The sequence below is a fragment of the Amblyomma americanum genome, chromosome 4 (genome assembly GCF_052857255.1).
Source record: "Amblyomma americanum isolate KBUSLIRL-KWMA chromosome 4, ASM5285725v1, whole genome shotgun sequence".
Classification (NCBI taxonomy): Eukaryota; Metazoa; Arthropoda; class Arachnida; order Ixodida; family Ixodidae; genus Amblyomma; species Amblyomma americanum.
In genome coordinates this window covers 139,264,987-139,283,757 of record NC_135500.1, presented here as the reverse complement: position 1 = coordinate 139,283,757, position 18,771 = coordinate 139,264,987, and the positions used below count along the sequence as shown (strand labels likewise).

The following is an 18,771-nucleotide window of genomic DNA, read 5'->3' as shown; positions in this document are numbered from 1 at the left end:
TTGCGAACGGTGAATTCCTGTACTACATAAATAACAGAGAAAAAACACTACGTAGTAAATCCCTACTAAAACCCCCAGAGTTATGACTTTTTTCGTCGTGATAGAAAGAAGCTACTAAAAAAGAAAAGAAAAAGAAACTACTCCTCGGGTACTGTTTGCAAAACATTTGTATTCCTTGTGTTTCACAATTTGTAATCAAATATACAGCACCCAGAAAAACTTAATATATATCACGAGCTCAAAGAGATCTTTTTTTTTATGAAAGGAAAACAAATAATTTCACCGGGGGTTCGAGGAAGCAGTAAAATTTGCGAGGCCTCACATCAGCAAGATATGAGAAAAGGCAGAACGTGCGTCAAGACTAGCAGAAAAAAAAGAGGCGGATAAAAGAAATCGGGGGTGGAGGGGGGGGGGGGGGGGGGCTGCGACATCCAGAATGTAACCCTTTCTGCTTCTTTTTTCGGTTCGTTTTTCTTTTCAGGCGCGAACTAATGCGTGACAATAAAACCTAATCGCCCTTCCGCGTTCGCGTCGCTTGTTTTCGTGTTCCAGCCCCCGGAAGAAAACGCCGCGTGCCGCTCGGCGTTTGGGAGCGTCGCGAAACGCTCAGATGCACGCACTAAAATGAGCGCCGGGGTCAAGCTGCAACATGAATACTAATGGTTCACCCGTGACGCTTTCAGCGCGCGCCGATTACGCTTACGCACGCTCAGGTCCCGATGCTTTCTCAAGGTGGAGCCGCAAAGCGCTGACGAGTCCGTGCAGCACGTGCAGAGCACTTGGTATTATCCACCACGTTAAAAGAAAAAAAAAGCAACGACGACGCCGACTACTGCGCCTGCAACGACAGAGTAATACTAAATAATTGTAAACGAGCTATTGTTAGGAAGACAACGGGAACAAAACAAACGAATCTGAATTACGACCGGGACTTTCCGGAAAAAACAAAAACAAGCGGTTGGCCACGCCGCCGCCATACAACGGGATGGTAAAGCAGGGCCGCTTCTAGAATAAAAGAGCAGCGGGAATACGAGGCGCATGTACCATTAGGCGTTTCCCCAATCTCCCTTTCCTCCCTCGGCCTGCTCCCCTGCCGCCGCAGCCAAACCGATCAAGAGAGCGCGAGATCATTGAGACGGAGACAGAGAGGGCGTTCTTCCTGTTCCCCGCACGCCATTCCGGGGACTGGCCGTACGATGTCTATATATGCTGTGTAGCATTGGGAAGCGGGCTCCATTGTTTGTTTAGGCCGGGCGCGCGAGCCCGTGCTCGCGGCTTTGAGGACGGCACGGCGAGGGATCCTCCCAACACACAGTGCGTATGTGTGTGTTAGTGCCTTTGCGAACGGCAGCGTTTTCTGTTTTCAGAGGAAAAGAAGGGGGGAAGTGTTGTCCACAGTGGCGAAGGCGCGACAGTACAGATGAAGATAGGAAGAGCGCGGGCGGCCCAGTCGGCGCGCCCTCATGAATACCTGATTTGTTCCCGGCGCGCGAGGCGCGAGTGGCGAGGGTTGAAACCGGAGCAGCGCCGTCCGCTGTCACGCCACAAACGTGTCGGTCGCCGGGACGGGAACAGAATCCTGCGAGGCGTAAACAGAGGGAGGGAAAAGAGGGAGAGGGTGAGAGATTGGGCGGAGAAAGGGCGAAGCAATGCAGATGCAGCGGAAAGGAAAATTTGCGCGCCGGCAACGACTTCCGCCATAAGCGCGGAGCATCCCAACGGGAGAGTGTGCTCGGAGTATATATATATAACATATACGTGCACTTGCGCGGAACTCTGTGTTGCGCGCTGTGTTACGCGGCAGGTCGGTAAATGGGGAACCGCGGTCGTTTCCCCGGTGACGCAACGGCGGTGTTGAGGGACGAGCAAGAGGTGAGAATTGATTTTGCGGTCGGCGGTGCGCAGCGTCATAAGGGCTACGCGACCTTGGTTCCTGTAGGGTGCGCAGAATTTCAGGCCATTGTGTTATTTTTGGCACACCGGAAAATGATTCGCTGCAGAGTTACGCGAATGGCAAGCTGGTTTGGTAAACCATGTGAATCAAGTGAGCCGCGTTAGTGGAATTGCTGCCAACTCCCTTTTTTGAACTCCTGAAAATTATCATGGTTAATCGGATGCAGATGCCGTTTTATGAAACCATTGATGGGAGAACGAGTTTCATGTGAAACTGGAACAACCGGGAAAAGCTTAGCTTCTACGCGCACACGCTGCTTAGTAGACTGTATACTTATATATGCAGATGCAATCGTATGTGGCGTAGGCGGAGACATAAGGGAATCGATCTGAAGGGAGTTAATGCCCTACTGTGGTTTGCACAGTATACCTTTGCTATAACAAAGCAGCCTTAGAGACATTAGATTTTAAGACAATAAGTATGTCAATGACCCTTTCAGGCACAGCTGTAATTCAACTGCACGGCGTATTGGGCTAGTCGATTAACGTACATCTTGCTGAATTAGTCTTCTTCCCAACAAGATATACTCAGTCGAGCATGACACCGAATTCACTGCTCGCATGAGAGGAGCAGTGTACAATTGTCTTCCTCCTGCGGAAAGATCAATTACGGCCAGACTGGAAGGTACACAAATGGGAAGCTAAAAAAGCACAAAAATTCTGTAGCGGAAAAAAAAAGTGGCAGGGTTTTAACGTAGTTAAAGCGAGTAGGCGTGACAAAAGCTCGTGTTTAGCCTGATTGGCTAAAGGTTTTGCTTTGCTGGGTCGTCGGCACGTTTGACGACGATATTAGACTCAGGTTATGCTCTGATCGAGGTTAAGCTGATCTGATCTGTTCGTGCCGGAGACGGAAGTTTATGAAGACGACGATGTGCAATGCACAGCGCGAGAGTGTGGCAGTTTGACACGAGGCGTGACCGGCTGCGGCGATGGCATAGTGCTTTCGTGCAGTGGCCAACGAAGCTGATCTGTTCGCGCCGCAGTGGGTTCGAAACTCAGTCCCGGAAATATTGATTTTATTTCTGCACCCTAAAGGTCAGGGACGCCACAAGATTCTGGGTTGGGTTAAACCAGGCGAAGTAGTGCATGCGCACTGAAAGCTCAATTTCTTCACACCTTGTGGTGCCCTGCCATGAATGCAAGAAACGCGAGAATCGCACATGTATGCCGGGCGTGGATAACACCACGATTGCTTATACGGTCACAGCAACCAGAACTGTAGGGAAATCTTTGAGGCGAGCTGCATCGCCAAGACAGTGGACACGTACGCGGCCAAACCTTCTCTAGCTTTACAAGAAAGAGAGATGAGATGCATATACGGACAGGTGCCTGTCGTTTTCAAAGTAACTTTGACATCGTTTTTTGTTTGTCTTTATTTTTGTTTTGTTGTTTATAACATGTATTGGAGCGCTTTTTCTCTGCATATATCACGTGTTTCCTAATGTACAATCAGCTCTCAGTCAGCGCCACTGTCGCCTTTTTTTCCCGTCCTTCATTTTTGCTGCTCTAATTCAGCAAGGCAGCTGGGATGCACGGTTAATTTTAATTTTTTTTTCTTACGTCAACATGCATCCGTATATTAGAGGCAGGCTCTTTCAGCTCACAAAGCCCTCTTCCCTGTCGCACGGGCCCTGCAAGAGTTATGTTATAAACTATAGGCACATTTCGATATTAAGCTGGCGCTTGCGAATAGGCTCCACAATATTGGTTTACTTTCAAATTCTTAGCGACAACAATTTCCGTTGGAACCTAATGACGTTACTTGAATAAAGTACTACATAACTGGTTGTTTTAATATTTGATTCGTATTAGATTTTTCGAATATTCACTCATCCTAACTTGTTCGCCTGCGTAAACTGTCTTATTTATTTTTTCGCGAAGGATTCACGCTACACAGGTTAAGTCATCGATAATTTTGACTCGTTCAGTCAACCATTGCTCCAGAAACAATGAGGAATTCCAAGCGAAGTGGAGGTCCGTTTGATGCGATTTTGCCGTGACAATAGAGCGCCAAATTTTTGTTAATCCGTATATATATATATATATATATATATATATATATATATATATATATATATATATATATATATATATATATATATATATATATATATATATATATATATATATATATATATATATATATATATATTCAGTGCATGATACATTCACTCACAATAGAACCAAACTGACCCTAGTAATAGGGTTTATTGTGGTCTAATTGACGCCGTTTCACAGAAATACAAGAAGAAATTTAGGTAAAGGTGCACAACACACGGCGCCGTCAAACGACGTTTGTTCTGTAAACTGTGTAACGACATTCGAGGAAACATCACACACGTGGCTACTGCGAAAACGCGGTGAAGTGAAGACAGAGCATGCCTCTCTATAAAGTAAACAAACTGAGAAGAAGTTGAAGCTGGCCTGCACCGATACATTTGCGTGTTATTATGAAAAAACAAATCAATATCTTTTTTACCGAAAGCAGTTTCTGTTAACTAGAAAACAAAAACACAGACGTCGCCATCATCGGGCCGTTTTTGCAAGCAAACTGTGGCGCGTCGAGACAGTTATTTTTACGCGCATCTCTGGGGCTACGTTATGAGGACACTGACGTCCAAACTATAATCACGGGGTCCATCATGTTCTTGACGTAAGAAGGTTAAATCTAGTGTCAGGAAAATTTTAAAATTTGCTTGAGAATTAACGCCTCCTTTAGTGCTGGACAAAGATGAACACATATGCAGAAAGAGCCGGAGAGCCGACTTTTACCGAGGAAAAAAGTTTCGTGGACAGGTTGGAACATTTCACGCGCCAGTGGTCCTTTTTATGGATTTAGCATGAAACAGCTTCCGTCCAAACTTTTTAAAGTGGGGCACGGGAAAAGGAGCTTTGCAATAAAATCGTTTGTGAGAGAAGAGACCAGAACAGTCACATCATTTCTTGTTGTGCCTCGTGTCTGTGTCTGTGCAGCGTTGTATCAAAGCAAATCAATAATTCTCACCATCCTCCACGTTCTCTCACAATGATTCTTGGTTGTACCTTACAAACATCTAATACAGCTGGGACACCGTCTGCTTAGCACGCAAATCAGGCGGAAAGTATCGTTGTCGTCAAACCAGTGACTATAAAGCGGTGGCCGCATTGCCATGCAAATAAACTCTTTCTAATTTTTACTAATTGTTATTGTAGGCGTTATATGGTAACGCCTCTTTAATACACACATCTGTAGTCGCTCCGCCATTCGTAGTGCGCGAGAGCTGGCAACCTTGAATAGTGATGTTCCATGCCATAACCGAAAATTCGTTAATTAGACCCGGTTAATTCTCTGTTAAATACATATGCATATAATAATCTTGACCTCTTTAGTTCGTCAAAAATATCTTTGCGTGCTATGCACGTCGACATGTAGAATATGTTTATTCTTTTTCTTTGCTATCGATCTGTGTTTGTCGAGTGCGAATGTCGATTCAATATTGCATAATGCTGTTTCACTTTATTTTGCAGTTTCATAATTGTATACCTGTTAATACGTTAACCAAGTGCCTTTGTTTTATAAGCCTTGCTGTCAAGCCGCTGCCAAGCTAAAGGGGACTGCGGCTTTGTAAAGCTGTATCTTATAACTTTTTTTGCACCTCCATTGTCTGTACCTTTTCAAGGCAGAAATAAAAATTTGATTTGATTTGATTTGAAATTCCCTATTTCAGGTGCTTTTTTTTTGCAGCAGCAAACACGATAACTCCGTGAATTCAGAGAAATTGAGACAATTTCGGTTCTTAAGATTTTCTCAAACTTAGTGACAATTCTCTTTTTGCTAAATTTCACCCCTCAAACTACTTAAGAAGGGAAAATTTTCCGGATGGAAAACCACTCAGCTTGAGGTGATCGCCATTATGTAACACATTGCAAATCAAGACGGGACACAGGGAATACTGAACAAATACAGACCCTCGCGTTCGTCCAGTTCTTTCTTTCCCTCTCTGTGTCTCCTCTTGATTCACGGTGTACTACAAATGACCTGCATCTAGCCCCTACATTCTACGCTACTGAGGTGAGGAGTAATGCACGCCCAGTGTGCGCTTTTGTTGCAGTTCAATTAACTCCTCTTTGTACTAATTTACGTAATCAACGCAAAAAATATAATTATTTCATCCAAAACAACGTCCACAACATTTTTTTCGGAATTGCGCTCTCACTTGTTCTAATGAAGTTGCGGAACTTTTCATGCACAGTGACTGAAACAGTTCAGTGATTGGGGCGGCGTTCTACCGAAGCCTCGTTCTTCCATCAGGCTTTGCGCGCCGCAAGGCCCACAAATGAACCGCGCCGCGTGACCCTTTCACTGCTTCGACCTCGAGATCGAGAGGCGGTAAACTGAAACGAGGAACCAAACAACAGTAGCGACAACAAAAAGAAACTAACTAAGAACTGTAAGCCACAACGAGGTCTACGCGTGGACCCTCCTACACCGCCAACCTCCAGGCTCGCTGGCGCGTGCTGTTTGCCTTTGACCCAACTTAAACAGACGACAAGATACATACATAACAAAAAGAGACGAAGACAGAGAGGGGGAAAGATGGAAGGGGAGAGAGAGAGAGAGAGAGAGAGAGAGAGAGAGAACGAGGGGGCTGGACAATACACGGCAGCTGCCTAATGGAACAGCACGTTTGCCCACTTACCGGCAAAGTGGACGCGCGGAAAGCAAAGTTTGCCCGGCGACACGTCGCGGGACTGAAAGCAGCAAAGCAAGGCAAGCGCGAGGTCGCCTTGTCAACTGAATTGATTGCAAACTTCCGAGCTGACGCGCACTAAACTCGGCGGCGGCCATTTGCATATTAACAAGAAACACCGAACCATAGTTGGCTGTCGGTGCAATAATTGCTTCGTGATGTCCCCAGTACTGGGCTCCGAGCCAAACAGCGCAACGAAGCGGAGATTCGGTGATAGTAACGCAATCATAAATTATGCATGCGGCCGGAGGAAAACAAGGTGTTGCTGGCCGCGCGCTTCGGACGCTTCGCTCGGCTCAGCAATGCAGCAGAGGGCAAAGAGTGGTCGGCCACGAATAATATTTCTCCTTCTTTTATGTTTTTGCCGTCGGCAAAGCGCGCGAAAGTGCGAATGGAACGTCGTAAACTATGCACTGCCCGTCGTAATGCGGGCGCAATCTGTTCATGCGCTCATGAAATCCCCGGGAGGCGTACGCCTGCGCATTGACGTGGAATCCCATACAATGCAGCCGCAGTGGTTCAGTAGGGGATAAAATTAACCGATTGTGGGTAAATTAATATGATAACTACAGTAAGAACACTGATGCCGTAAACGCCGCGGTGATTACGTAGCTATGGCGATAGACTACTGGTCTCAAGGTCCTGGGTTCGAATCCGGCCCACGGCGGCTGCATTTCGATAGAGGAGAAATACAAAGACGCTCGTGCGTTGTGCCATGTCGGAGCAAATTAAAGAATACCAGGGGGTAGAAATTATTCCGGAGCCCTTCAGTACGGCGTCCCTCATAGCCCATATGTCTCGCTTTGGGACGTTGGACTCCGTAAACCGAAATGAATGTCGTTTTTTTTTTTATCTGCCATTAGGTACGAAATTTATATGTTTAGTCAAGGCACATCTACGTACCCTTTGCAGTGTACAAGAAAGTCGCCAACTATTTTGAGAAATAAGGTGGGTGCAAGAGAGAGAGAAAGAATGGGGTTTGGTAAGGATTTTGTTGAAGGACATGTTGTTTGGGGGAGGGGGAAAAGTAGAGGGAATTGTGACTAGGTGATTGGAGAACAGAAGTAACCGGAATGTTCGAGCGCGGAGTGTACTCATGTTTGCGAGAATCACAGGAATCTAAATATTTCAGGGAGCGTCTTGAACCCCTTGTAGCTTGAATTAAACGTACTGTGTGCAATAAAAAAAAATCAAACTGCAACTGAATTCACTGAGCCTCTTCTCATTGCTTGGAATAGCACCGGCAGATTTCGTGTAAATATTGATGAGATGCAGTTCGTGGCTTTGTTATCGGCGATAACTAACATTATGCTTATATTACTGCATGAGTTTCAAGAGAGGTAGCGTGAGAAAGTTTGGTGAAGAGCCCCCGCTTTGTATGATCACTTTCGTGGTATTTGGTACATAGTTAAAGGGGCTCTGAAACGCCTTCCGAGGAGAGCTCATTAACTCACTTAATCACTGCACTGTGTTGCCATGAAAACCGGAGCCAAATAACACTCTTATACTCGCAGCGGACGACCCACAATCGCGCGTCAAAGTTGGCGAGCCCTTCCCGGCGACTTTTTCATGCTCGCACCCTCCTCCGTCCCCCGCATCTGCGTAGACAAGGTGAGAGGTGGTCATTGGTTAGATTCTTTCAGACGTCAGGCAGCTACCGTGGCCGCGGCCAATAAGCCGCTTATCTCCAGCGGGTCGGGAAGCTCCGCTCTCAGAGGAGGGGGGGGGGGGGGGGGGAGTCGGCGAAGGAGCGCCTACCTTCCAGCGTGTAAAAAGTGGCGAGAGGAGAGGAAAAGGCGCGAAGACGCCTAAATTCAAATTTAAACTACAGATAACTCAGCTTCTACAAAGAGCGTTAAAAAAATTCTTGCTGGACACTATTCGTGAAGCGGCATGCTTCAATATCCCAGACATGCCGCAACTTTATTAGAGCCCCCTTCACAGCCCCTTTAACCTTTATGAGAGCTTGCGGCCTCCGTGTGCGTGTGCATACCTTTGCGGTCACGGCGATATTCGTCAACTCGTGCTCGACGATCACTCACGAAAAGTTTCGATTTGCGCTTCTTCTCTTGACGCATTAGACACAGCACACCTCGCAAGCAAAACTATATATGCTTACAGGGCTTCGTTCACGGAAGCCTTCCCAGCGCCACTTTGGACTCTTTAGCTAGCACTCGTAAAAAGACGCCCGCCCGGGACGATGATGCTCACGAAATTTCAGTTCTGTTTTTGAGGCGTGCGGTCTATACGTCATGAACTCGCGAAAAGTGACTTGAAGTGGCTAACGCGTTGGCTACACGCTTCAGGCAAAAGGAAGGCAAAAGGTCGGGACCGCTTCAGCCGTAGCCACTGAAATAGGTACGGGATGCTTATTATTTATTATTATTATTATTATTATTATTATTATTATTATTATTATTATTATTATTATTATTATTATTATTATTATTATTATTATTATTATTATTATTATCATTATTACTATTATTATTTGACTTTAATGCCGCCAGGCCAGCTTTGCCAAAGAGCGTCGTAGAAAACGTGTTTTTGTCTGGAAGGGCTTGAATTTAGAAACGAGTGTTTCGCGTTTTTATGGAGGCTGCGTTTTTATGGAGGAAAAACGCTAAGGCGCCCGTGTGCTGCGCGATGTCAGTGCACGTTAAAGATCCCCAGGTGGTCGAAATTATTCCGGAGCCGTCCACTATGGCACCTCTTTCTTCCCTTCTTCTTTAACTCCCTCCTTTATCCCTTCCCTTACGGCGCGGTTCAGGTGTCCAACGATATATGAGACAGATACTGCGCCATTTCCTTTCCCCAAAAAAACCAATTAAAGTTTTCGCGCAACCCGCCGCGGTGGCTCAGTGGTTAGCGCGCTCGGCTACTGATCTGGAGTTCCCGGGTTCGAACCCGACCGCGGCGGCTGCGTTTTAATGGAGGAAAAACGCTAAGGCGCCCGTGTGCTGTGCGATGTCAGTGCACGGTTAAGATCCCCAGGTGGTCGAAATTATTCCGGAGCCCTCCACTACGGCACCTTTTCTTCCTTTCTTCTTTCAATCCCTCCATTATCCCTCCCTTTACGGGGCGGTTCAGGTGTCCGCCGATACATGAGACAGATACTACGCCATTTCCTTTCCCCAAAAACCAATTATTATTATTAAGTTTTCGTGCACTGAAAATGGATGAAAAAAATATTAGGGAACGGTGAGGACAGTGCATGCGTACAAGTGTCACGCAAAGATAATTAAGTTCCGGAGGACACATCCGGTGAACAGTTTGGAGATGCCCAGAGTCGCTGCGAGAACGCCTATATTTGGTTACTTTCTTTGGCATAATACAACTATGCGGTAAACTGTGCGATGTTGCTTCAGCACAGATGAGTATGTGCGTCTCTGCTGACGTCGGCACTAGCGATAGAAACAAGACACGTGTGTTACTCGAGACGAGAGCACGCGTGTGTTTCCGGACACGTTAAGTGCCCGGAAGCGGCCCCCTGACGCGAAATGTGCTTCCGCAAAGTGTCCGCTCTGTTTTGTCGATCTATATTTAACGGATTGTGAATTGAGTTCAGGTGCCAGGAGGGCACAGAGGCCGGAATCATAGTACAACACAATTTTAGCCTTGAGGGCGGACAGTGTAGAGATGAAAAAAAAAATAGTAAAGAAAACTAGTAAACGAGCCTTTTGCGTCCTCTACCGTGTTTTTGAATGGCTGTCACACGTGGTTCACGTCATTTCAGGGACACATTTATTTTTGAAACGAAAAGCTTCACTACACTGGGTAAAGCAGTCGTCGCGTAGGCCGGAGAATGACCTTGAACGACGTTCAGCCCAACCACGTTAGCTGTGCATGACCATATGTGGTACAGTTATGGGGTCGACACCTTGACCCCCGACCTTGACCCAGGACATTTAGTTGACCTGTGACCTTTGACTTTTGACCTCTGGCCTTGAGCTGACATTTGAACTTTTTACCCTTGACATTGGGTGACCTTTGGGTTCACCTTTGGCCTTAAGAATATCCGACAGGGTGGTGTGAGGCCACGTGATGACATCCGATGGGGGTGTCATAAGACCATGTGATACACGTCATAGCCACGTGGTCGTGTGAGTATATCTAGAACGGCTGTCGCGAGCGTGTAGTGGAGCTGCCATGAAGAGCCTCAGACGCTTAGCAAGCGTCTTTGCTTTTCGCTGAATTCCAGGGTTAGCCAAGTTAAGCCACTGCCAATTTTTTCACGATGTATGTCTGCTTTGCCCAGTGGTTTTATTGAAACGTACAGATGACTGGCGAGTTTCTTTCCTTCCGAATGAACAGCGCGGAAGGAGAAAAAAGACTGATAGACACAACGCATGTGTAGTATCTTTCTGCCTTTGCTTTTATCCTGCTTTCGTGCTGATCACTCAGAATTCTGGCTCCCCTACATTTTGATTTTTAGTTTTGCGTTAAGAAAAAGAGACGCCAAGGACGTGATAAACAAAAACCTTTAAACTTTCCGAATCTCCGAAACCTATTTCGCTGGCATGAAATGCTATAGCTTTGGTCGGGATTCACGTATAGACGTATGGGCAGGACTAGGGAACTCAGGTAAGTTTCGGTTTCAACTGCCTCAGCGCACCACGTGACTGGAGGAGAACTGATGCTTAACAATGAATGATTCCTGCGCGTGCGCACAGCATGGTATGCAGCGCTGGTGGACGAATTGTCAGTCAACGGCATACGAAGCTGCTCTATTTTCGCCGGCAGTGGTTCGAACATTATTCGGAGACGAAGTTTTCTTTTTTTGCGGCTGGTACGTTGTCAATACGACGACAATGCCATTTTTGCCCCACTGTAATGCACTTATGGGCTGTGGGTACTGTGATAAATAAAATAAAAATACGACGCTCCAGTTTGCTTCTCTCCTGCCGCTATGGGATGAACTGCCGCTGACGCCTGCATTGGCTAGACAGTGATGTAAATGGCAGTTTCCTACTCCTGGCATGGCCGCGAAGGAAGCCAACCGGAAGCAAAAACAATGCACGCCTCTGCACCTGCCAGGCAGAGACCACGCCAGCACGTAATATTCTGCGCAAGAGGCTTAGGAGGCAGCCCGCTTACAGTGCAGTGCAGCGCGCCGCTGGGATTATGCACTGCAGGGGCGCTTAGTGAAGTAGTTCACTCTTTGACGCTTTGCTATTGCATTGCCGAGTTTGCAAACAATTGGTACCTGCCGTTGCGCCGCGGCGCTGGTGCACAAAGGGAATAATAATAATAATTGGTTTTTGGGGAAAGGAAATGGCGCAGTATCTGTCTCATATATCGTTGGACACCTGAACCGCGCCGTAAGGGAAGGTATAAAGGAGGGAGTGAAAGAAGAAAGGAAGAAATAGGTGCCGTAGTGGAGGGCTCCGGAATAATTTCGACCACCTGGGGATCTTTAACGTGCACTGACATCGCACAGCACACGGGCACCTTAGCGTTTTTCCTCCATAAAAACGCAGCCGCCGCGGTCGGGTTCGAACCCGGGAACTCTGGATCAGTAGTCGAGCGCCCTAACCACTGAGCCACCGGAGAGAAATATCTATTTCCGGTTGAGTAGCCAGTGGGCCGACCGTGAGTAAGGAGATAAAATGCGACCGCTCGCGTTCACTCAAACGCCGTGGTGTTACTCTCGTTTCTAAAGGTGCTCAAGGTGTGCAGGCTACAGCTGCGGCGGCCTGTGACTTACAGTGATTGTGTCTTTGCCTGTCGTGCTTTGTACGGACCGCAATTTTCTACTTCTTCTTATTCTTTTACGCCTCCCTCATCCCTCTCCCCCAGTGCAGGGTAGCCAACCTGAGCATTTCGCTGATTAACCTCCCTGCCTTTCCTCTACCACTTCTCTCTCTCTCTCTCTCTCTAAAGGCGCTGAGATCTAAAATGTTTAAAACTCTTGAAAACGGGTCCAGGCGCGCCGCCGAAGTCACGCGGAGACCGCCGCCCGCAGAACTATCCAATCTCGCTCACTGTAGTCCACTTTAAACAGAGATTGCTATAATATGTCGGAACAACAATAGAATAGCTACTCATTAGCACTCACCTCAGCGCAACCCTACGGGTCCAAAGCAAACTATACAGCTTTTAGAGCGATTTTGTAGTTGAGGGAACATTCGTCCTGATTCGGGGATCGGACCGCCCTTGCAAAAACTTATTTAGACAGTCTATAGACTGCCCATAGACATCTGTCTACAAAGTATATAGACTATCTACAGACAAATTCTAGAGAACAGTGTGCAGGCAATACAAATCCTATAGACAGTCTGTAGACAATTGATAGATTATAGTCGATAGTCTATAGAATATGAATAGACAAAAATAGATATCTATATGAAGGCAATACAGTCTATAAGAAGTCTAAAGACTGTCCACAGACCATTTTTATAAGGGTAAGGACTACCGCCTGTGCGGGGCAGTCGCATCCACCCGAGCGCAGCCATGTGGCTTTACTCTATTATGGATGACAATGAGTGATTACTCCCGTATTTCAAATCTGCTCCACATTGGTGGATTCGTCTACAACAAAAAAGGCGCCCAGAGTTATTCAGTGTTACCGTGGTAGACAGGAAAACATACCAACGTCACTACTATCGAAAGTATAACCTGCTCGTAGGAAACCGTGCTTACATATCTCGCTTTTTACCCTATGCTCACAGCACGCGTTTGCAACTCATCTTTCCTAACCGTCCTTCTCAATACCCCACCAGACAACAAAGGAATTTCGAACCTGAAGCAAGGACTATAATTACGCAAAACAAAAGCTAAATAATCAAAATCCATTTGTTCTCAATAACCAATCGTTAAGTTTCGTGTTTGGTATGTCTAATAGCATATTATAAAAATAAATTAAAAGCAATTAAACAATGCTCACTTAAAGTAACTACATTTTTCTGAGTGAAGCATGCATTTTTGTGATTTCATTTTCACTGTACGGGTCCTTTATTTAGTGATTTTGTGTTATGTTTATAGACCTTCTTGAGTGTATAGTGTAATATCTGTGCATACACTTAGTTTTTTGCTATAATATTCTTGCTTGCAACAAATAATTTGTTAGCTATAATACACTGTTAAGATTCAATTTCTCTACTGTCGCATCACCATCCGCTATACCTACGGTATGCCAGCATCTACCAACTTCATGGCAGATAAGTTTCAATTTAGGGGCATTAGCTGCATTAGAAACGCCCTTACGACTCTGCTTGATAGCAGCTATCTGCCTGTTCGACATGGCACCACACCGACACCACCCGATGCGGTCGTTGTCGCGAATAGGCGGACAGCTGACGCACACGCACCGGGGACACCATTCCGCTGACTAAACTTGCCTGCCTTCCTTCCTTACCTCCCCATGCTCCCTTCTCTTCCCTCGTGGCGGCCTCCTTGACGTGCGTTCCCCGTTGGCGGTGGCAATAAGGGCACCGGCGCGGAGAACCTTCGTCGCCCCGATCAGAATTTGGATCGATAACGAGACCTTTAGGGGGGGGCGGTTCGCGGGGGCGCGGAGGTGAGAAGCGCGGGAAGGGGAATCGGGAAGAAGGTCGCGAGGGAAAGAGGGAAGTGGCAGCGCGGTGGCTGGGAGGGGGAGCGCTGCGAGATCAGACTCATTTAGAATCGAGCCCCGGACGCCGCCGTGCAGCCGACCGCAGGCAACCCTCTTCCCGCGACGGGATGCGAGCAGATGCCTCCTGCATTCCCTTCTTCTCCCCTTTTCCCTTCCCTCCCCGCACAGCCTCGCTCTCAACCATCCTTTCCCCCGGGCTCCCCGCATCCTTCCTTTTCGCTCTGGTCTGCCGTGAAAGTTCCCGCTTTAGCGCCCGAAATGCCCGTTGTTTTTGTCCCTGAGCTAGCCCAGCAGAGAGGACTTGTTCGGGAGTCAACAGACAACGATCTGAGCGTGTTTCCTTACAAGGCTGGAAGGGCGGAAAAAGTGCACAGCTCGGCGGTTTCCGGATGTGTACAGCGATGTCATGCGGCTGAACTTGGCAATAGAAACACAGTTAAGCGCGGTACGCCAGTAAGGGCGCAATTATTGCACGGTAATTGGCCGAGATAAGCAGCACCTTGTAGCCGCCGCGCTTGTGCCGTAGGGCGCCTCGTAGACTGCTATGAGCATCGGCTACTTATTAATCGCCAGAAATGTTCTGCCAGTATAAAGATGAGGATAAAAGACACCTATGTGACGCTCGGGATTGCGGGGCTATCGTCAAAGGAAGAGAAGAAAGGAGAGAGATGAAAGATGGGGAGGTTCATCAGAATGGGGTTCCTTCCAGCTATCCTGAATTCTTGAATGGTAAAGAGGGGTGTAGGTAGTATGCTGCTTTCAAGGAAGGTACCGATAAGGGCGGGGCGATAACACGCAGTGCTCACACGTGCAAGTTCTCATCAGGGTCTAAAAGCTAATCGGGCTCGAAAAACAAGGAAAAAATTTCTACCGACTTTCGATGGTGCACTTTGGTGCAAGTACTTTCAGTTTTAATTTTTATTCTTTAGCGATGCGAATTAAGAGTGCGTATTAAGCGTTTTTACATAAGAGACTGCTGCTATGCCTTCGGTCATTCAGAATGTTGAGAGCTGTTTTATGATTTGCGATAAATGAGGAGCGGGTTACATGAGGAGGTATTGAGATGTCTGGAATGTGAACAGTTGGGGATAAAATTTAATGGAGAATACTTTAGCAACCTGCGATTCGCCGAAGAGATTGCCTTGCTAAGTAACTAAGGGGACGAAATGCAAAGCATGATCGAAGACCTGGACAGACAGAGCCGAGCGATAGGTCTGAAGATTAGTATGCAGAAAACTAAATAAATGTTCAACAGTCTCGGAAAGGAGCGGCAGTTTTCGATAGAGAGCGCAACGTTCGAAATGATAAGAGAATACATATACTTAACGCAGGTAGTGAAAGCAGATGACAACCACGGGAGGGAAATAACTGGGAGAAAAAGAAATGAGGTTGAGCGTATTTGGAAGCTTCAGATGATGAACAGCAGTTCACCAAGATCCCTCAAGAGGAAAGTATACAACAGCTGTATCTTAGCGGCACTCAGCAATGGGGTAGAAAGGGGGAGACTAACCAAAAGGGTTAAACTTAAATTGAGGACAACACAGCGATCTATGAAAATCAAATGATACGTGAGTAGACAAGAAGTGAGGAAAGTGGGTCAGAGAACAAACGCCAGTCAGTGGCATCCTAGTCGAAACCAAGAAGAAATGGGCAAAGGCTGGACATGTAATGCGAAGTAAAGATAACCGATAGTCGTTATGGACAACGGAGAGGATTTCGAGTGGACGGATCAAACTAGGATGCCTGTGGAGATAAGATGGCCGCTGCTGGAACAATACAGGGTTAACTGAAAATATACGGAGGATACCTTTGTCCTGCATTAGGCGTCAGTGAGGCTGATGAAGATGATGATGCTGATGATTCGCATCAAGATAGTGTGAGGAAACTGTCCAGATCTGCATAGTGCCACCCGAGCAACAAGTGGTACACAGGGGTACGTCACGTCCCAAAAGAGAGCAAGGCTACCGGTGTCAGCGCTGCGTTTCCACGCGAAGCCCAGCGTTCCTCACACTTTATTCAGAGTCATCCAAGGAAAGGAAATCACGCCGGTTATCAATGCCCAGCTTGTCGTTTGAAAGCTACAGCAAGGAGTTTTGCAATTATTTAGTACGCTTGGCGCTTATAGGGCCAACCTTTATCTCTTCTCTAATGGTGCTTAGCACAGTTTTGATTAAGACGTCTATAAGAGGAAACTTCTGAACGGGGCAACCAAACTGAGCTGAGCAGCGCAGGACTGGATGGGAGCCATAGTGGAGCCATAGGAGCCATAGTGTCGAAAGCCGGTCTGAGGGGTGTACATTGTTCGCCAATCCTACCACTGAGCTGTTCAGAGCTTCAGCTTCAGAGCACAATTGCCTCTATGAAGGGAAGCAAGGGTTATTTATTTCCTTTTAATACGATTGCGTTAAAGACCGTCTAAAACAGAAAATCCGGTGTAGGCGTTGTCGACGTCGCCAGTGCGAAATCACAGGCATGATTCTGCCAGGTGGTCCCCAGACAGCAACCTATAGGAGGCAGGTTGGCCACCTAGGTCCGGTGACCATGCGTCTTTATCACAACCTGCCAACCGAATTATGAGCGAACTGCCCACCGAGGCAGGTGGCAGTTAAATTAATGATTGGTAGCTCGGAAAGAGCAACCTGGGTGCAAAAGCCCTACCGGTGGCAGCACCTGCCATCGCAATCGCAGTGCAGTGGTGCATCGCTTAACCGCTGCACCACTGCGCCAGGAGGAGTATGAGGACTCCCAGAGATCTATGAATTTAGATAATGATTTTCTGCATATAGTTGAGCTTATAATGAAGTTAAAGGGTCCCGGTGATTACTTCTTGGTAGCCGTAGCTTCGTTATAGCGCTTGTTGACCGAGGTTCCAAGGGGAACCGTCATTCCTTCGTTATATCTATTATTTCGTTATAAACCGTTTTGTATAAGAAAATTAACCAATTACTCAATCGCGTCATATCCTTAAGGTGAAGCTTAAGTGTCCCCTGTAATTTTTTATTTTTTTTTCACCGTATCCATGAGCACTACAGTTGCATTTACTGCTCCTGGCACTTCGCTGCACTTTGTGTTAGAATAATTTGCTGCTTACATATCGAACATGTGAAGGTGCTGCTCCTCCTTTCCATTATCCAACTCACAGCAGCGGAAAGTACCGATATTGTTCCGCGAAAACGGAGTGTTACGCTGTACTAACGTCTATTCTGCAATGCTGATAACAGTTGTCAATTCAGCGCTCTGTTTTGGCGCAGTATTTTAGATAAAATGCTTGCTGAGTGATATTTGCGGTTATCACGAATTATCTTATCGATACTATGTTCTAAGGGTATCGCACAATGCCGCAAAAGTAAACTAGTCGTTTAAATGAACTTGCAGTTCATTGCGGTTCTAAATGAATCTGCTTCAAATTACCGCTTGATTTCCTCGTGCGCCTCCGTTCGTCGCCCAAACACAGCGCAGAGTAGCATGCCAACGATTATTGAACGCCGGCTAAATTCTGTGTTTTTATTTATTAAAGGGCTTCTCTCTTCGATTACTAATATAGAGGTATAACTACTTGTCTCTATTATTCTTATGGTATTATTACTGTCCAGCAGACACATTACAATAATACGTGCAAGAAATTCAATCAAGTGGGAGGCCACAATTAAACACTTTGCAATCCCACTTGTTCGTAGGTACACAACGAACTCAAGCTTAAATTTTATTTTATTTTATTTACAAATACTGCAGGCCCTGTTCGGGCCCAAGCAGGAGTGGGTACATACAACAACGTAAATTACCACTGCCAATTAGCAATTAAGAACACAACAAAATATGTACATGCATCATTGTAACACTATACGTAACAGAAATAAACATGAACGTACAACAGTGCAATACGTAAACAAAATAACAATGAAAAAGCGTAACGCAAAAGAAACTGCTTTCATTGCGGCCATTTTAGAGGTCAAAGAAAAGGTTATTTGAAAGCTGAACGAACGATTCTGTTGTATTAGCGTTAACTACTTCTTCGGGCAATTTATTCCATAGTGAAATTGCATGGGGAAAAAGAGAATATTGATGGATGTTAAGGTAACTAAATGGTTGCTTAATTGTTTTGTTGTGGTTTGTACGAGCAGAGCGCATGGCTTCCGCGAAGGCTTCCAGTCAACGCCGGCACATCACGGTGCACAGCGTCATCTCTCGGTCTATACTGAAGCAACCGCAGCGTCTACAGCTAATGGTGTTATATAGTGGCGAGGAACAGGTTCCCTGGAGAAGCGAGCGTTAACCCCCATTTCGCGAGTTGCTTTCTTGTGTGTTTTCATCGTTCATTCGTACGATGTACCGAAGCAAGCAATCCCCAATCCCAAATAGAAATAAATACCTTGACTCGCCGTTACGCACCTTTGGGACGACGTACTGCGCACAAACGTGCGTGCCCTTCTTCGGGGAACGAGCTCCCAATCCGACGAGGGAACTCCGCCGTTAAGGGGTAAAAAGGGGCAGGAAGGGTTGAGATAGCGGCGC

General features: G+C 46.5%; 1 protein-coding gene across 3 annotated transcripts in view; it reads right to left on the bottom strand.

The window, feature by feature from the left end:
- Octalpha2R (alpha2-adrenergic-like octopamine receptor) overlaps window positions 1-18,771 on the bottom strand; it is a 619,288-nt gene that overhangs the window by 135,665 nt on the left and 464,852 nt on the right. For 2 of the 3 annotated variants that reach the window (XM_077661821.1, XM_077661822.1), the window contains one exon: window positions 1,472-1,579. The exons of the other annotated variant lie outside the window; for it this stretch is intronic. The gene's annotated coding sequence lies outside the window, so the exon portion shown is untranslated. The remainder of the gene's footprint in view (window positions 1-1,471; window positions 1,580-18,771) is intronic. 3 annotated transcript variants of the gene reach the window in all.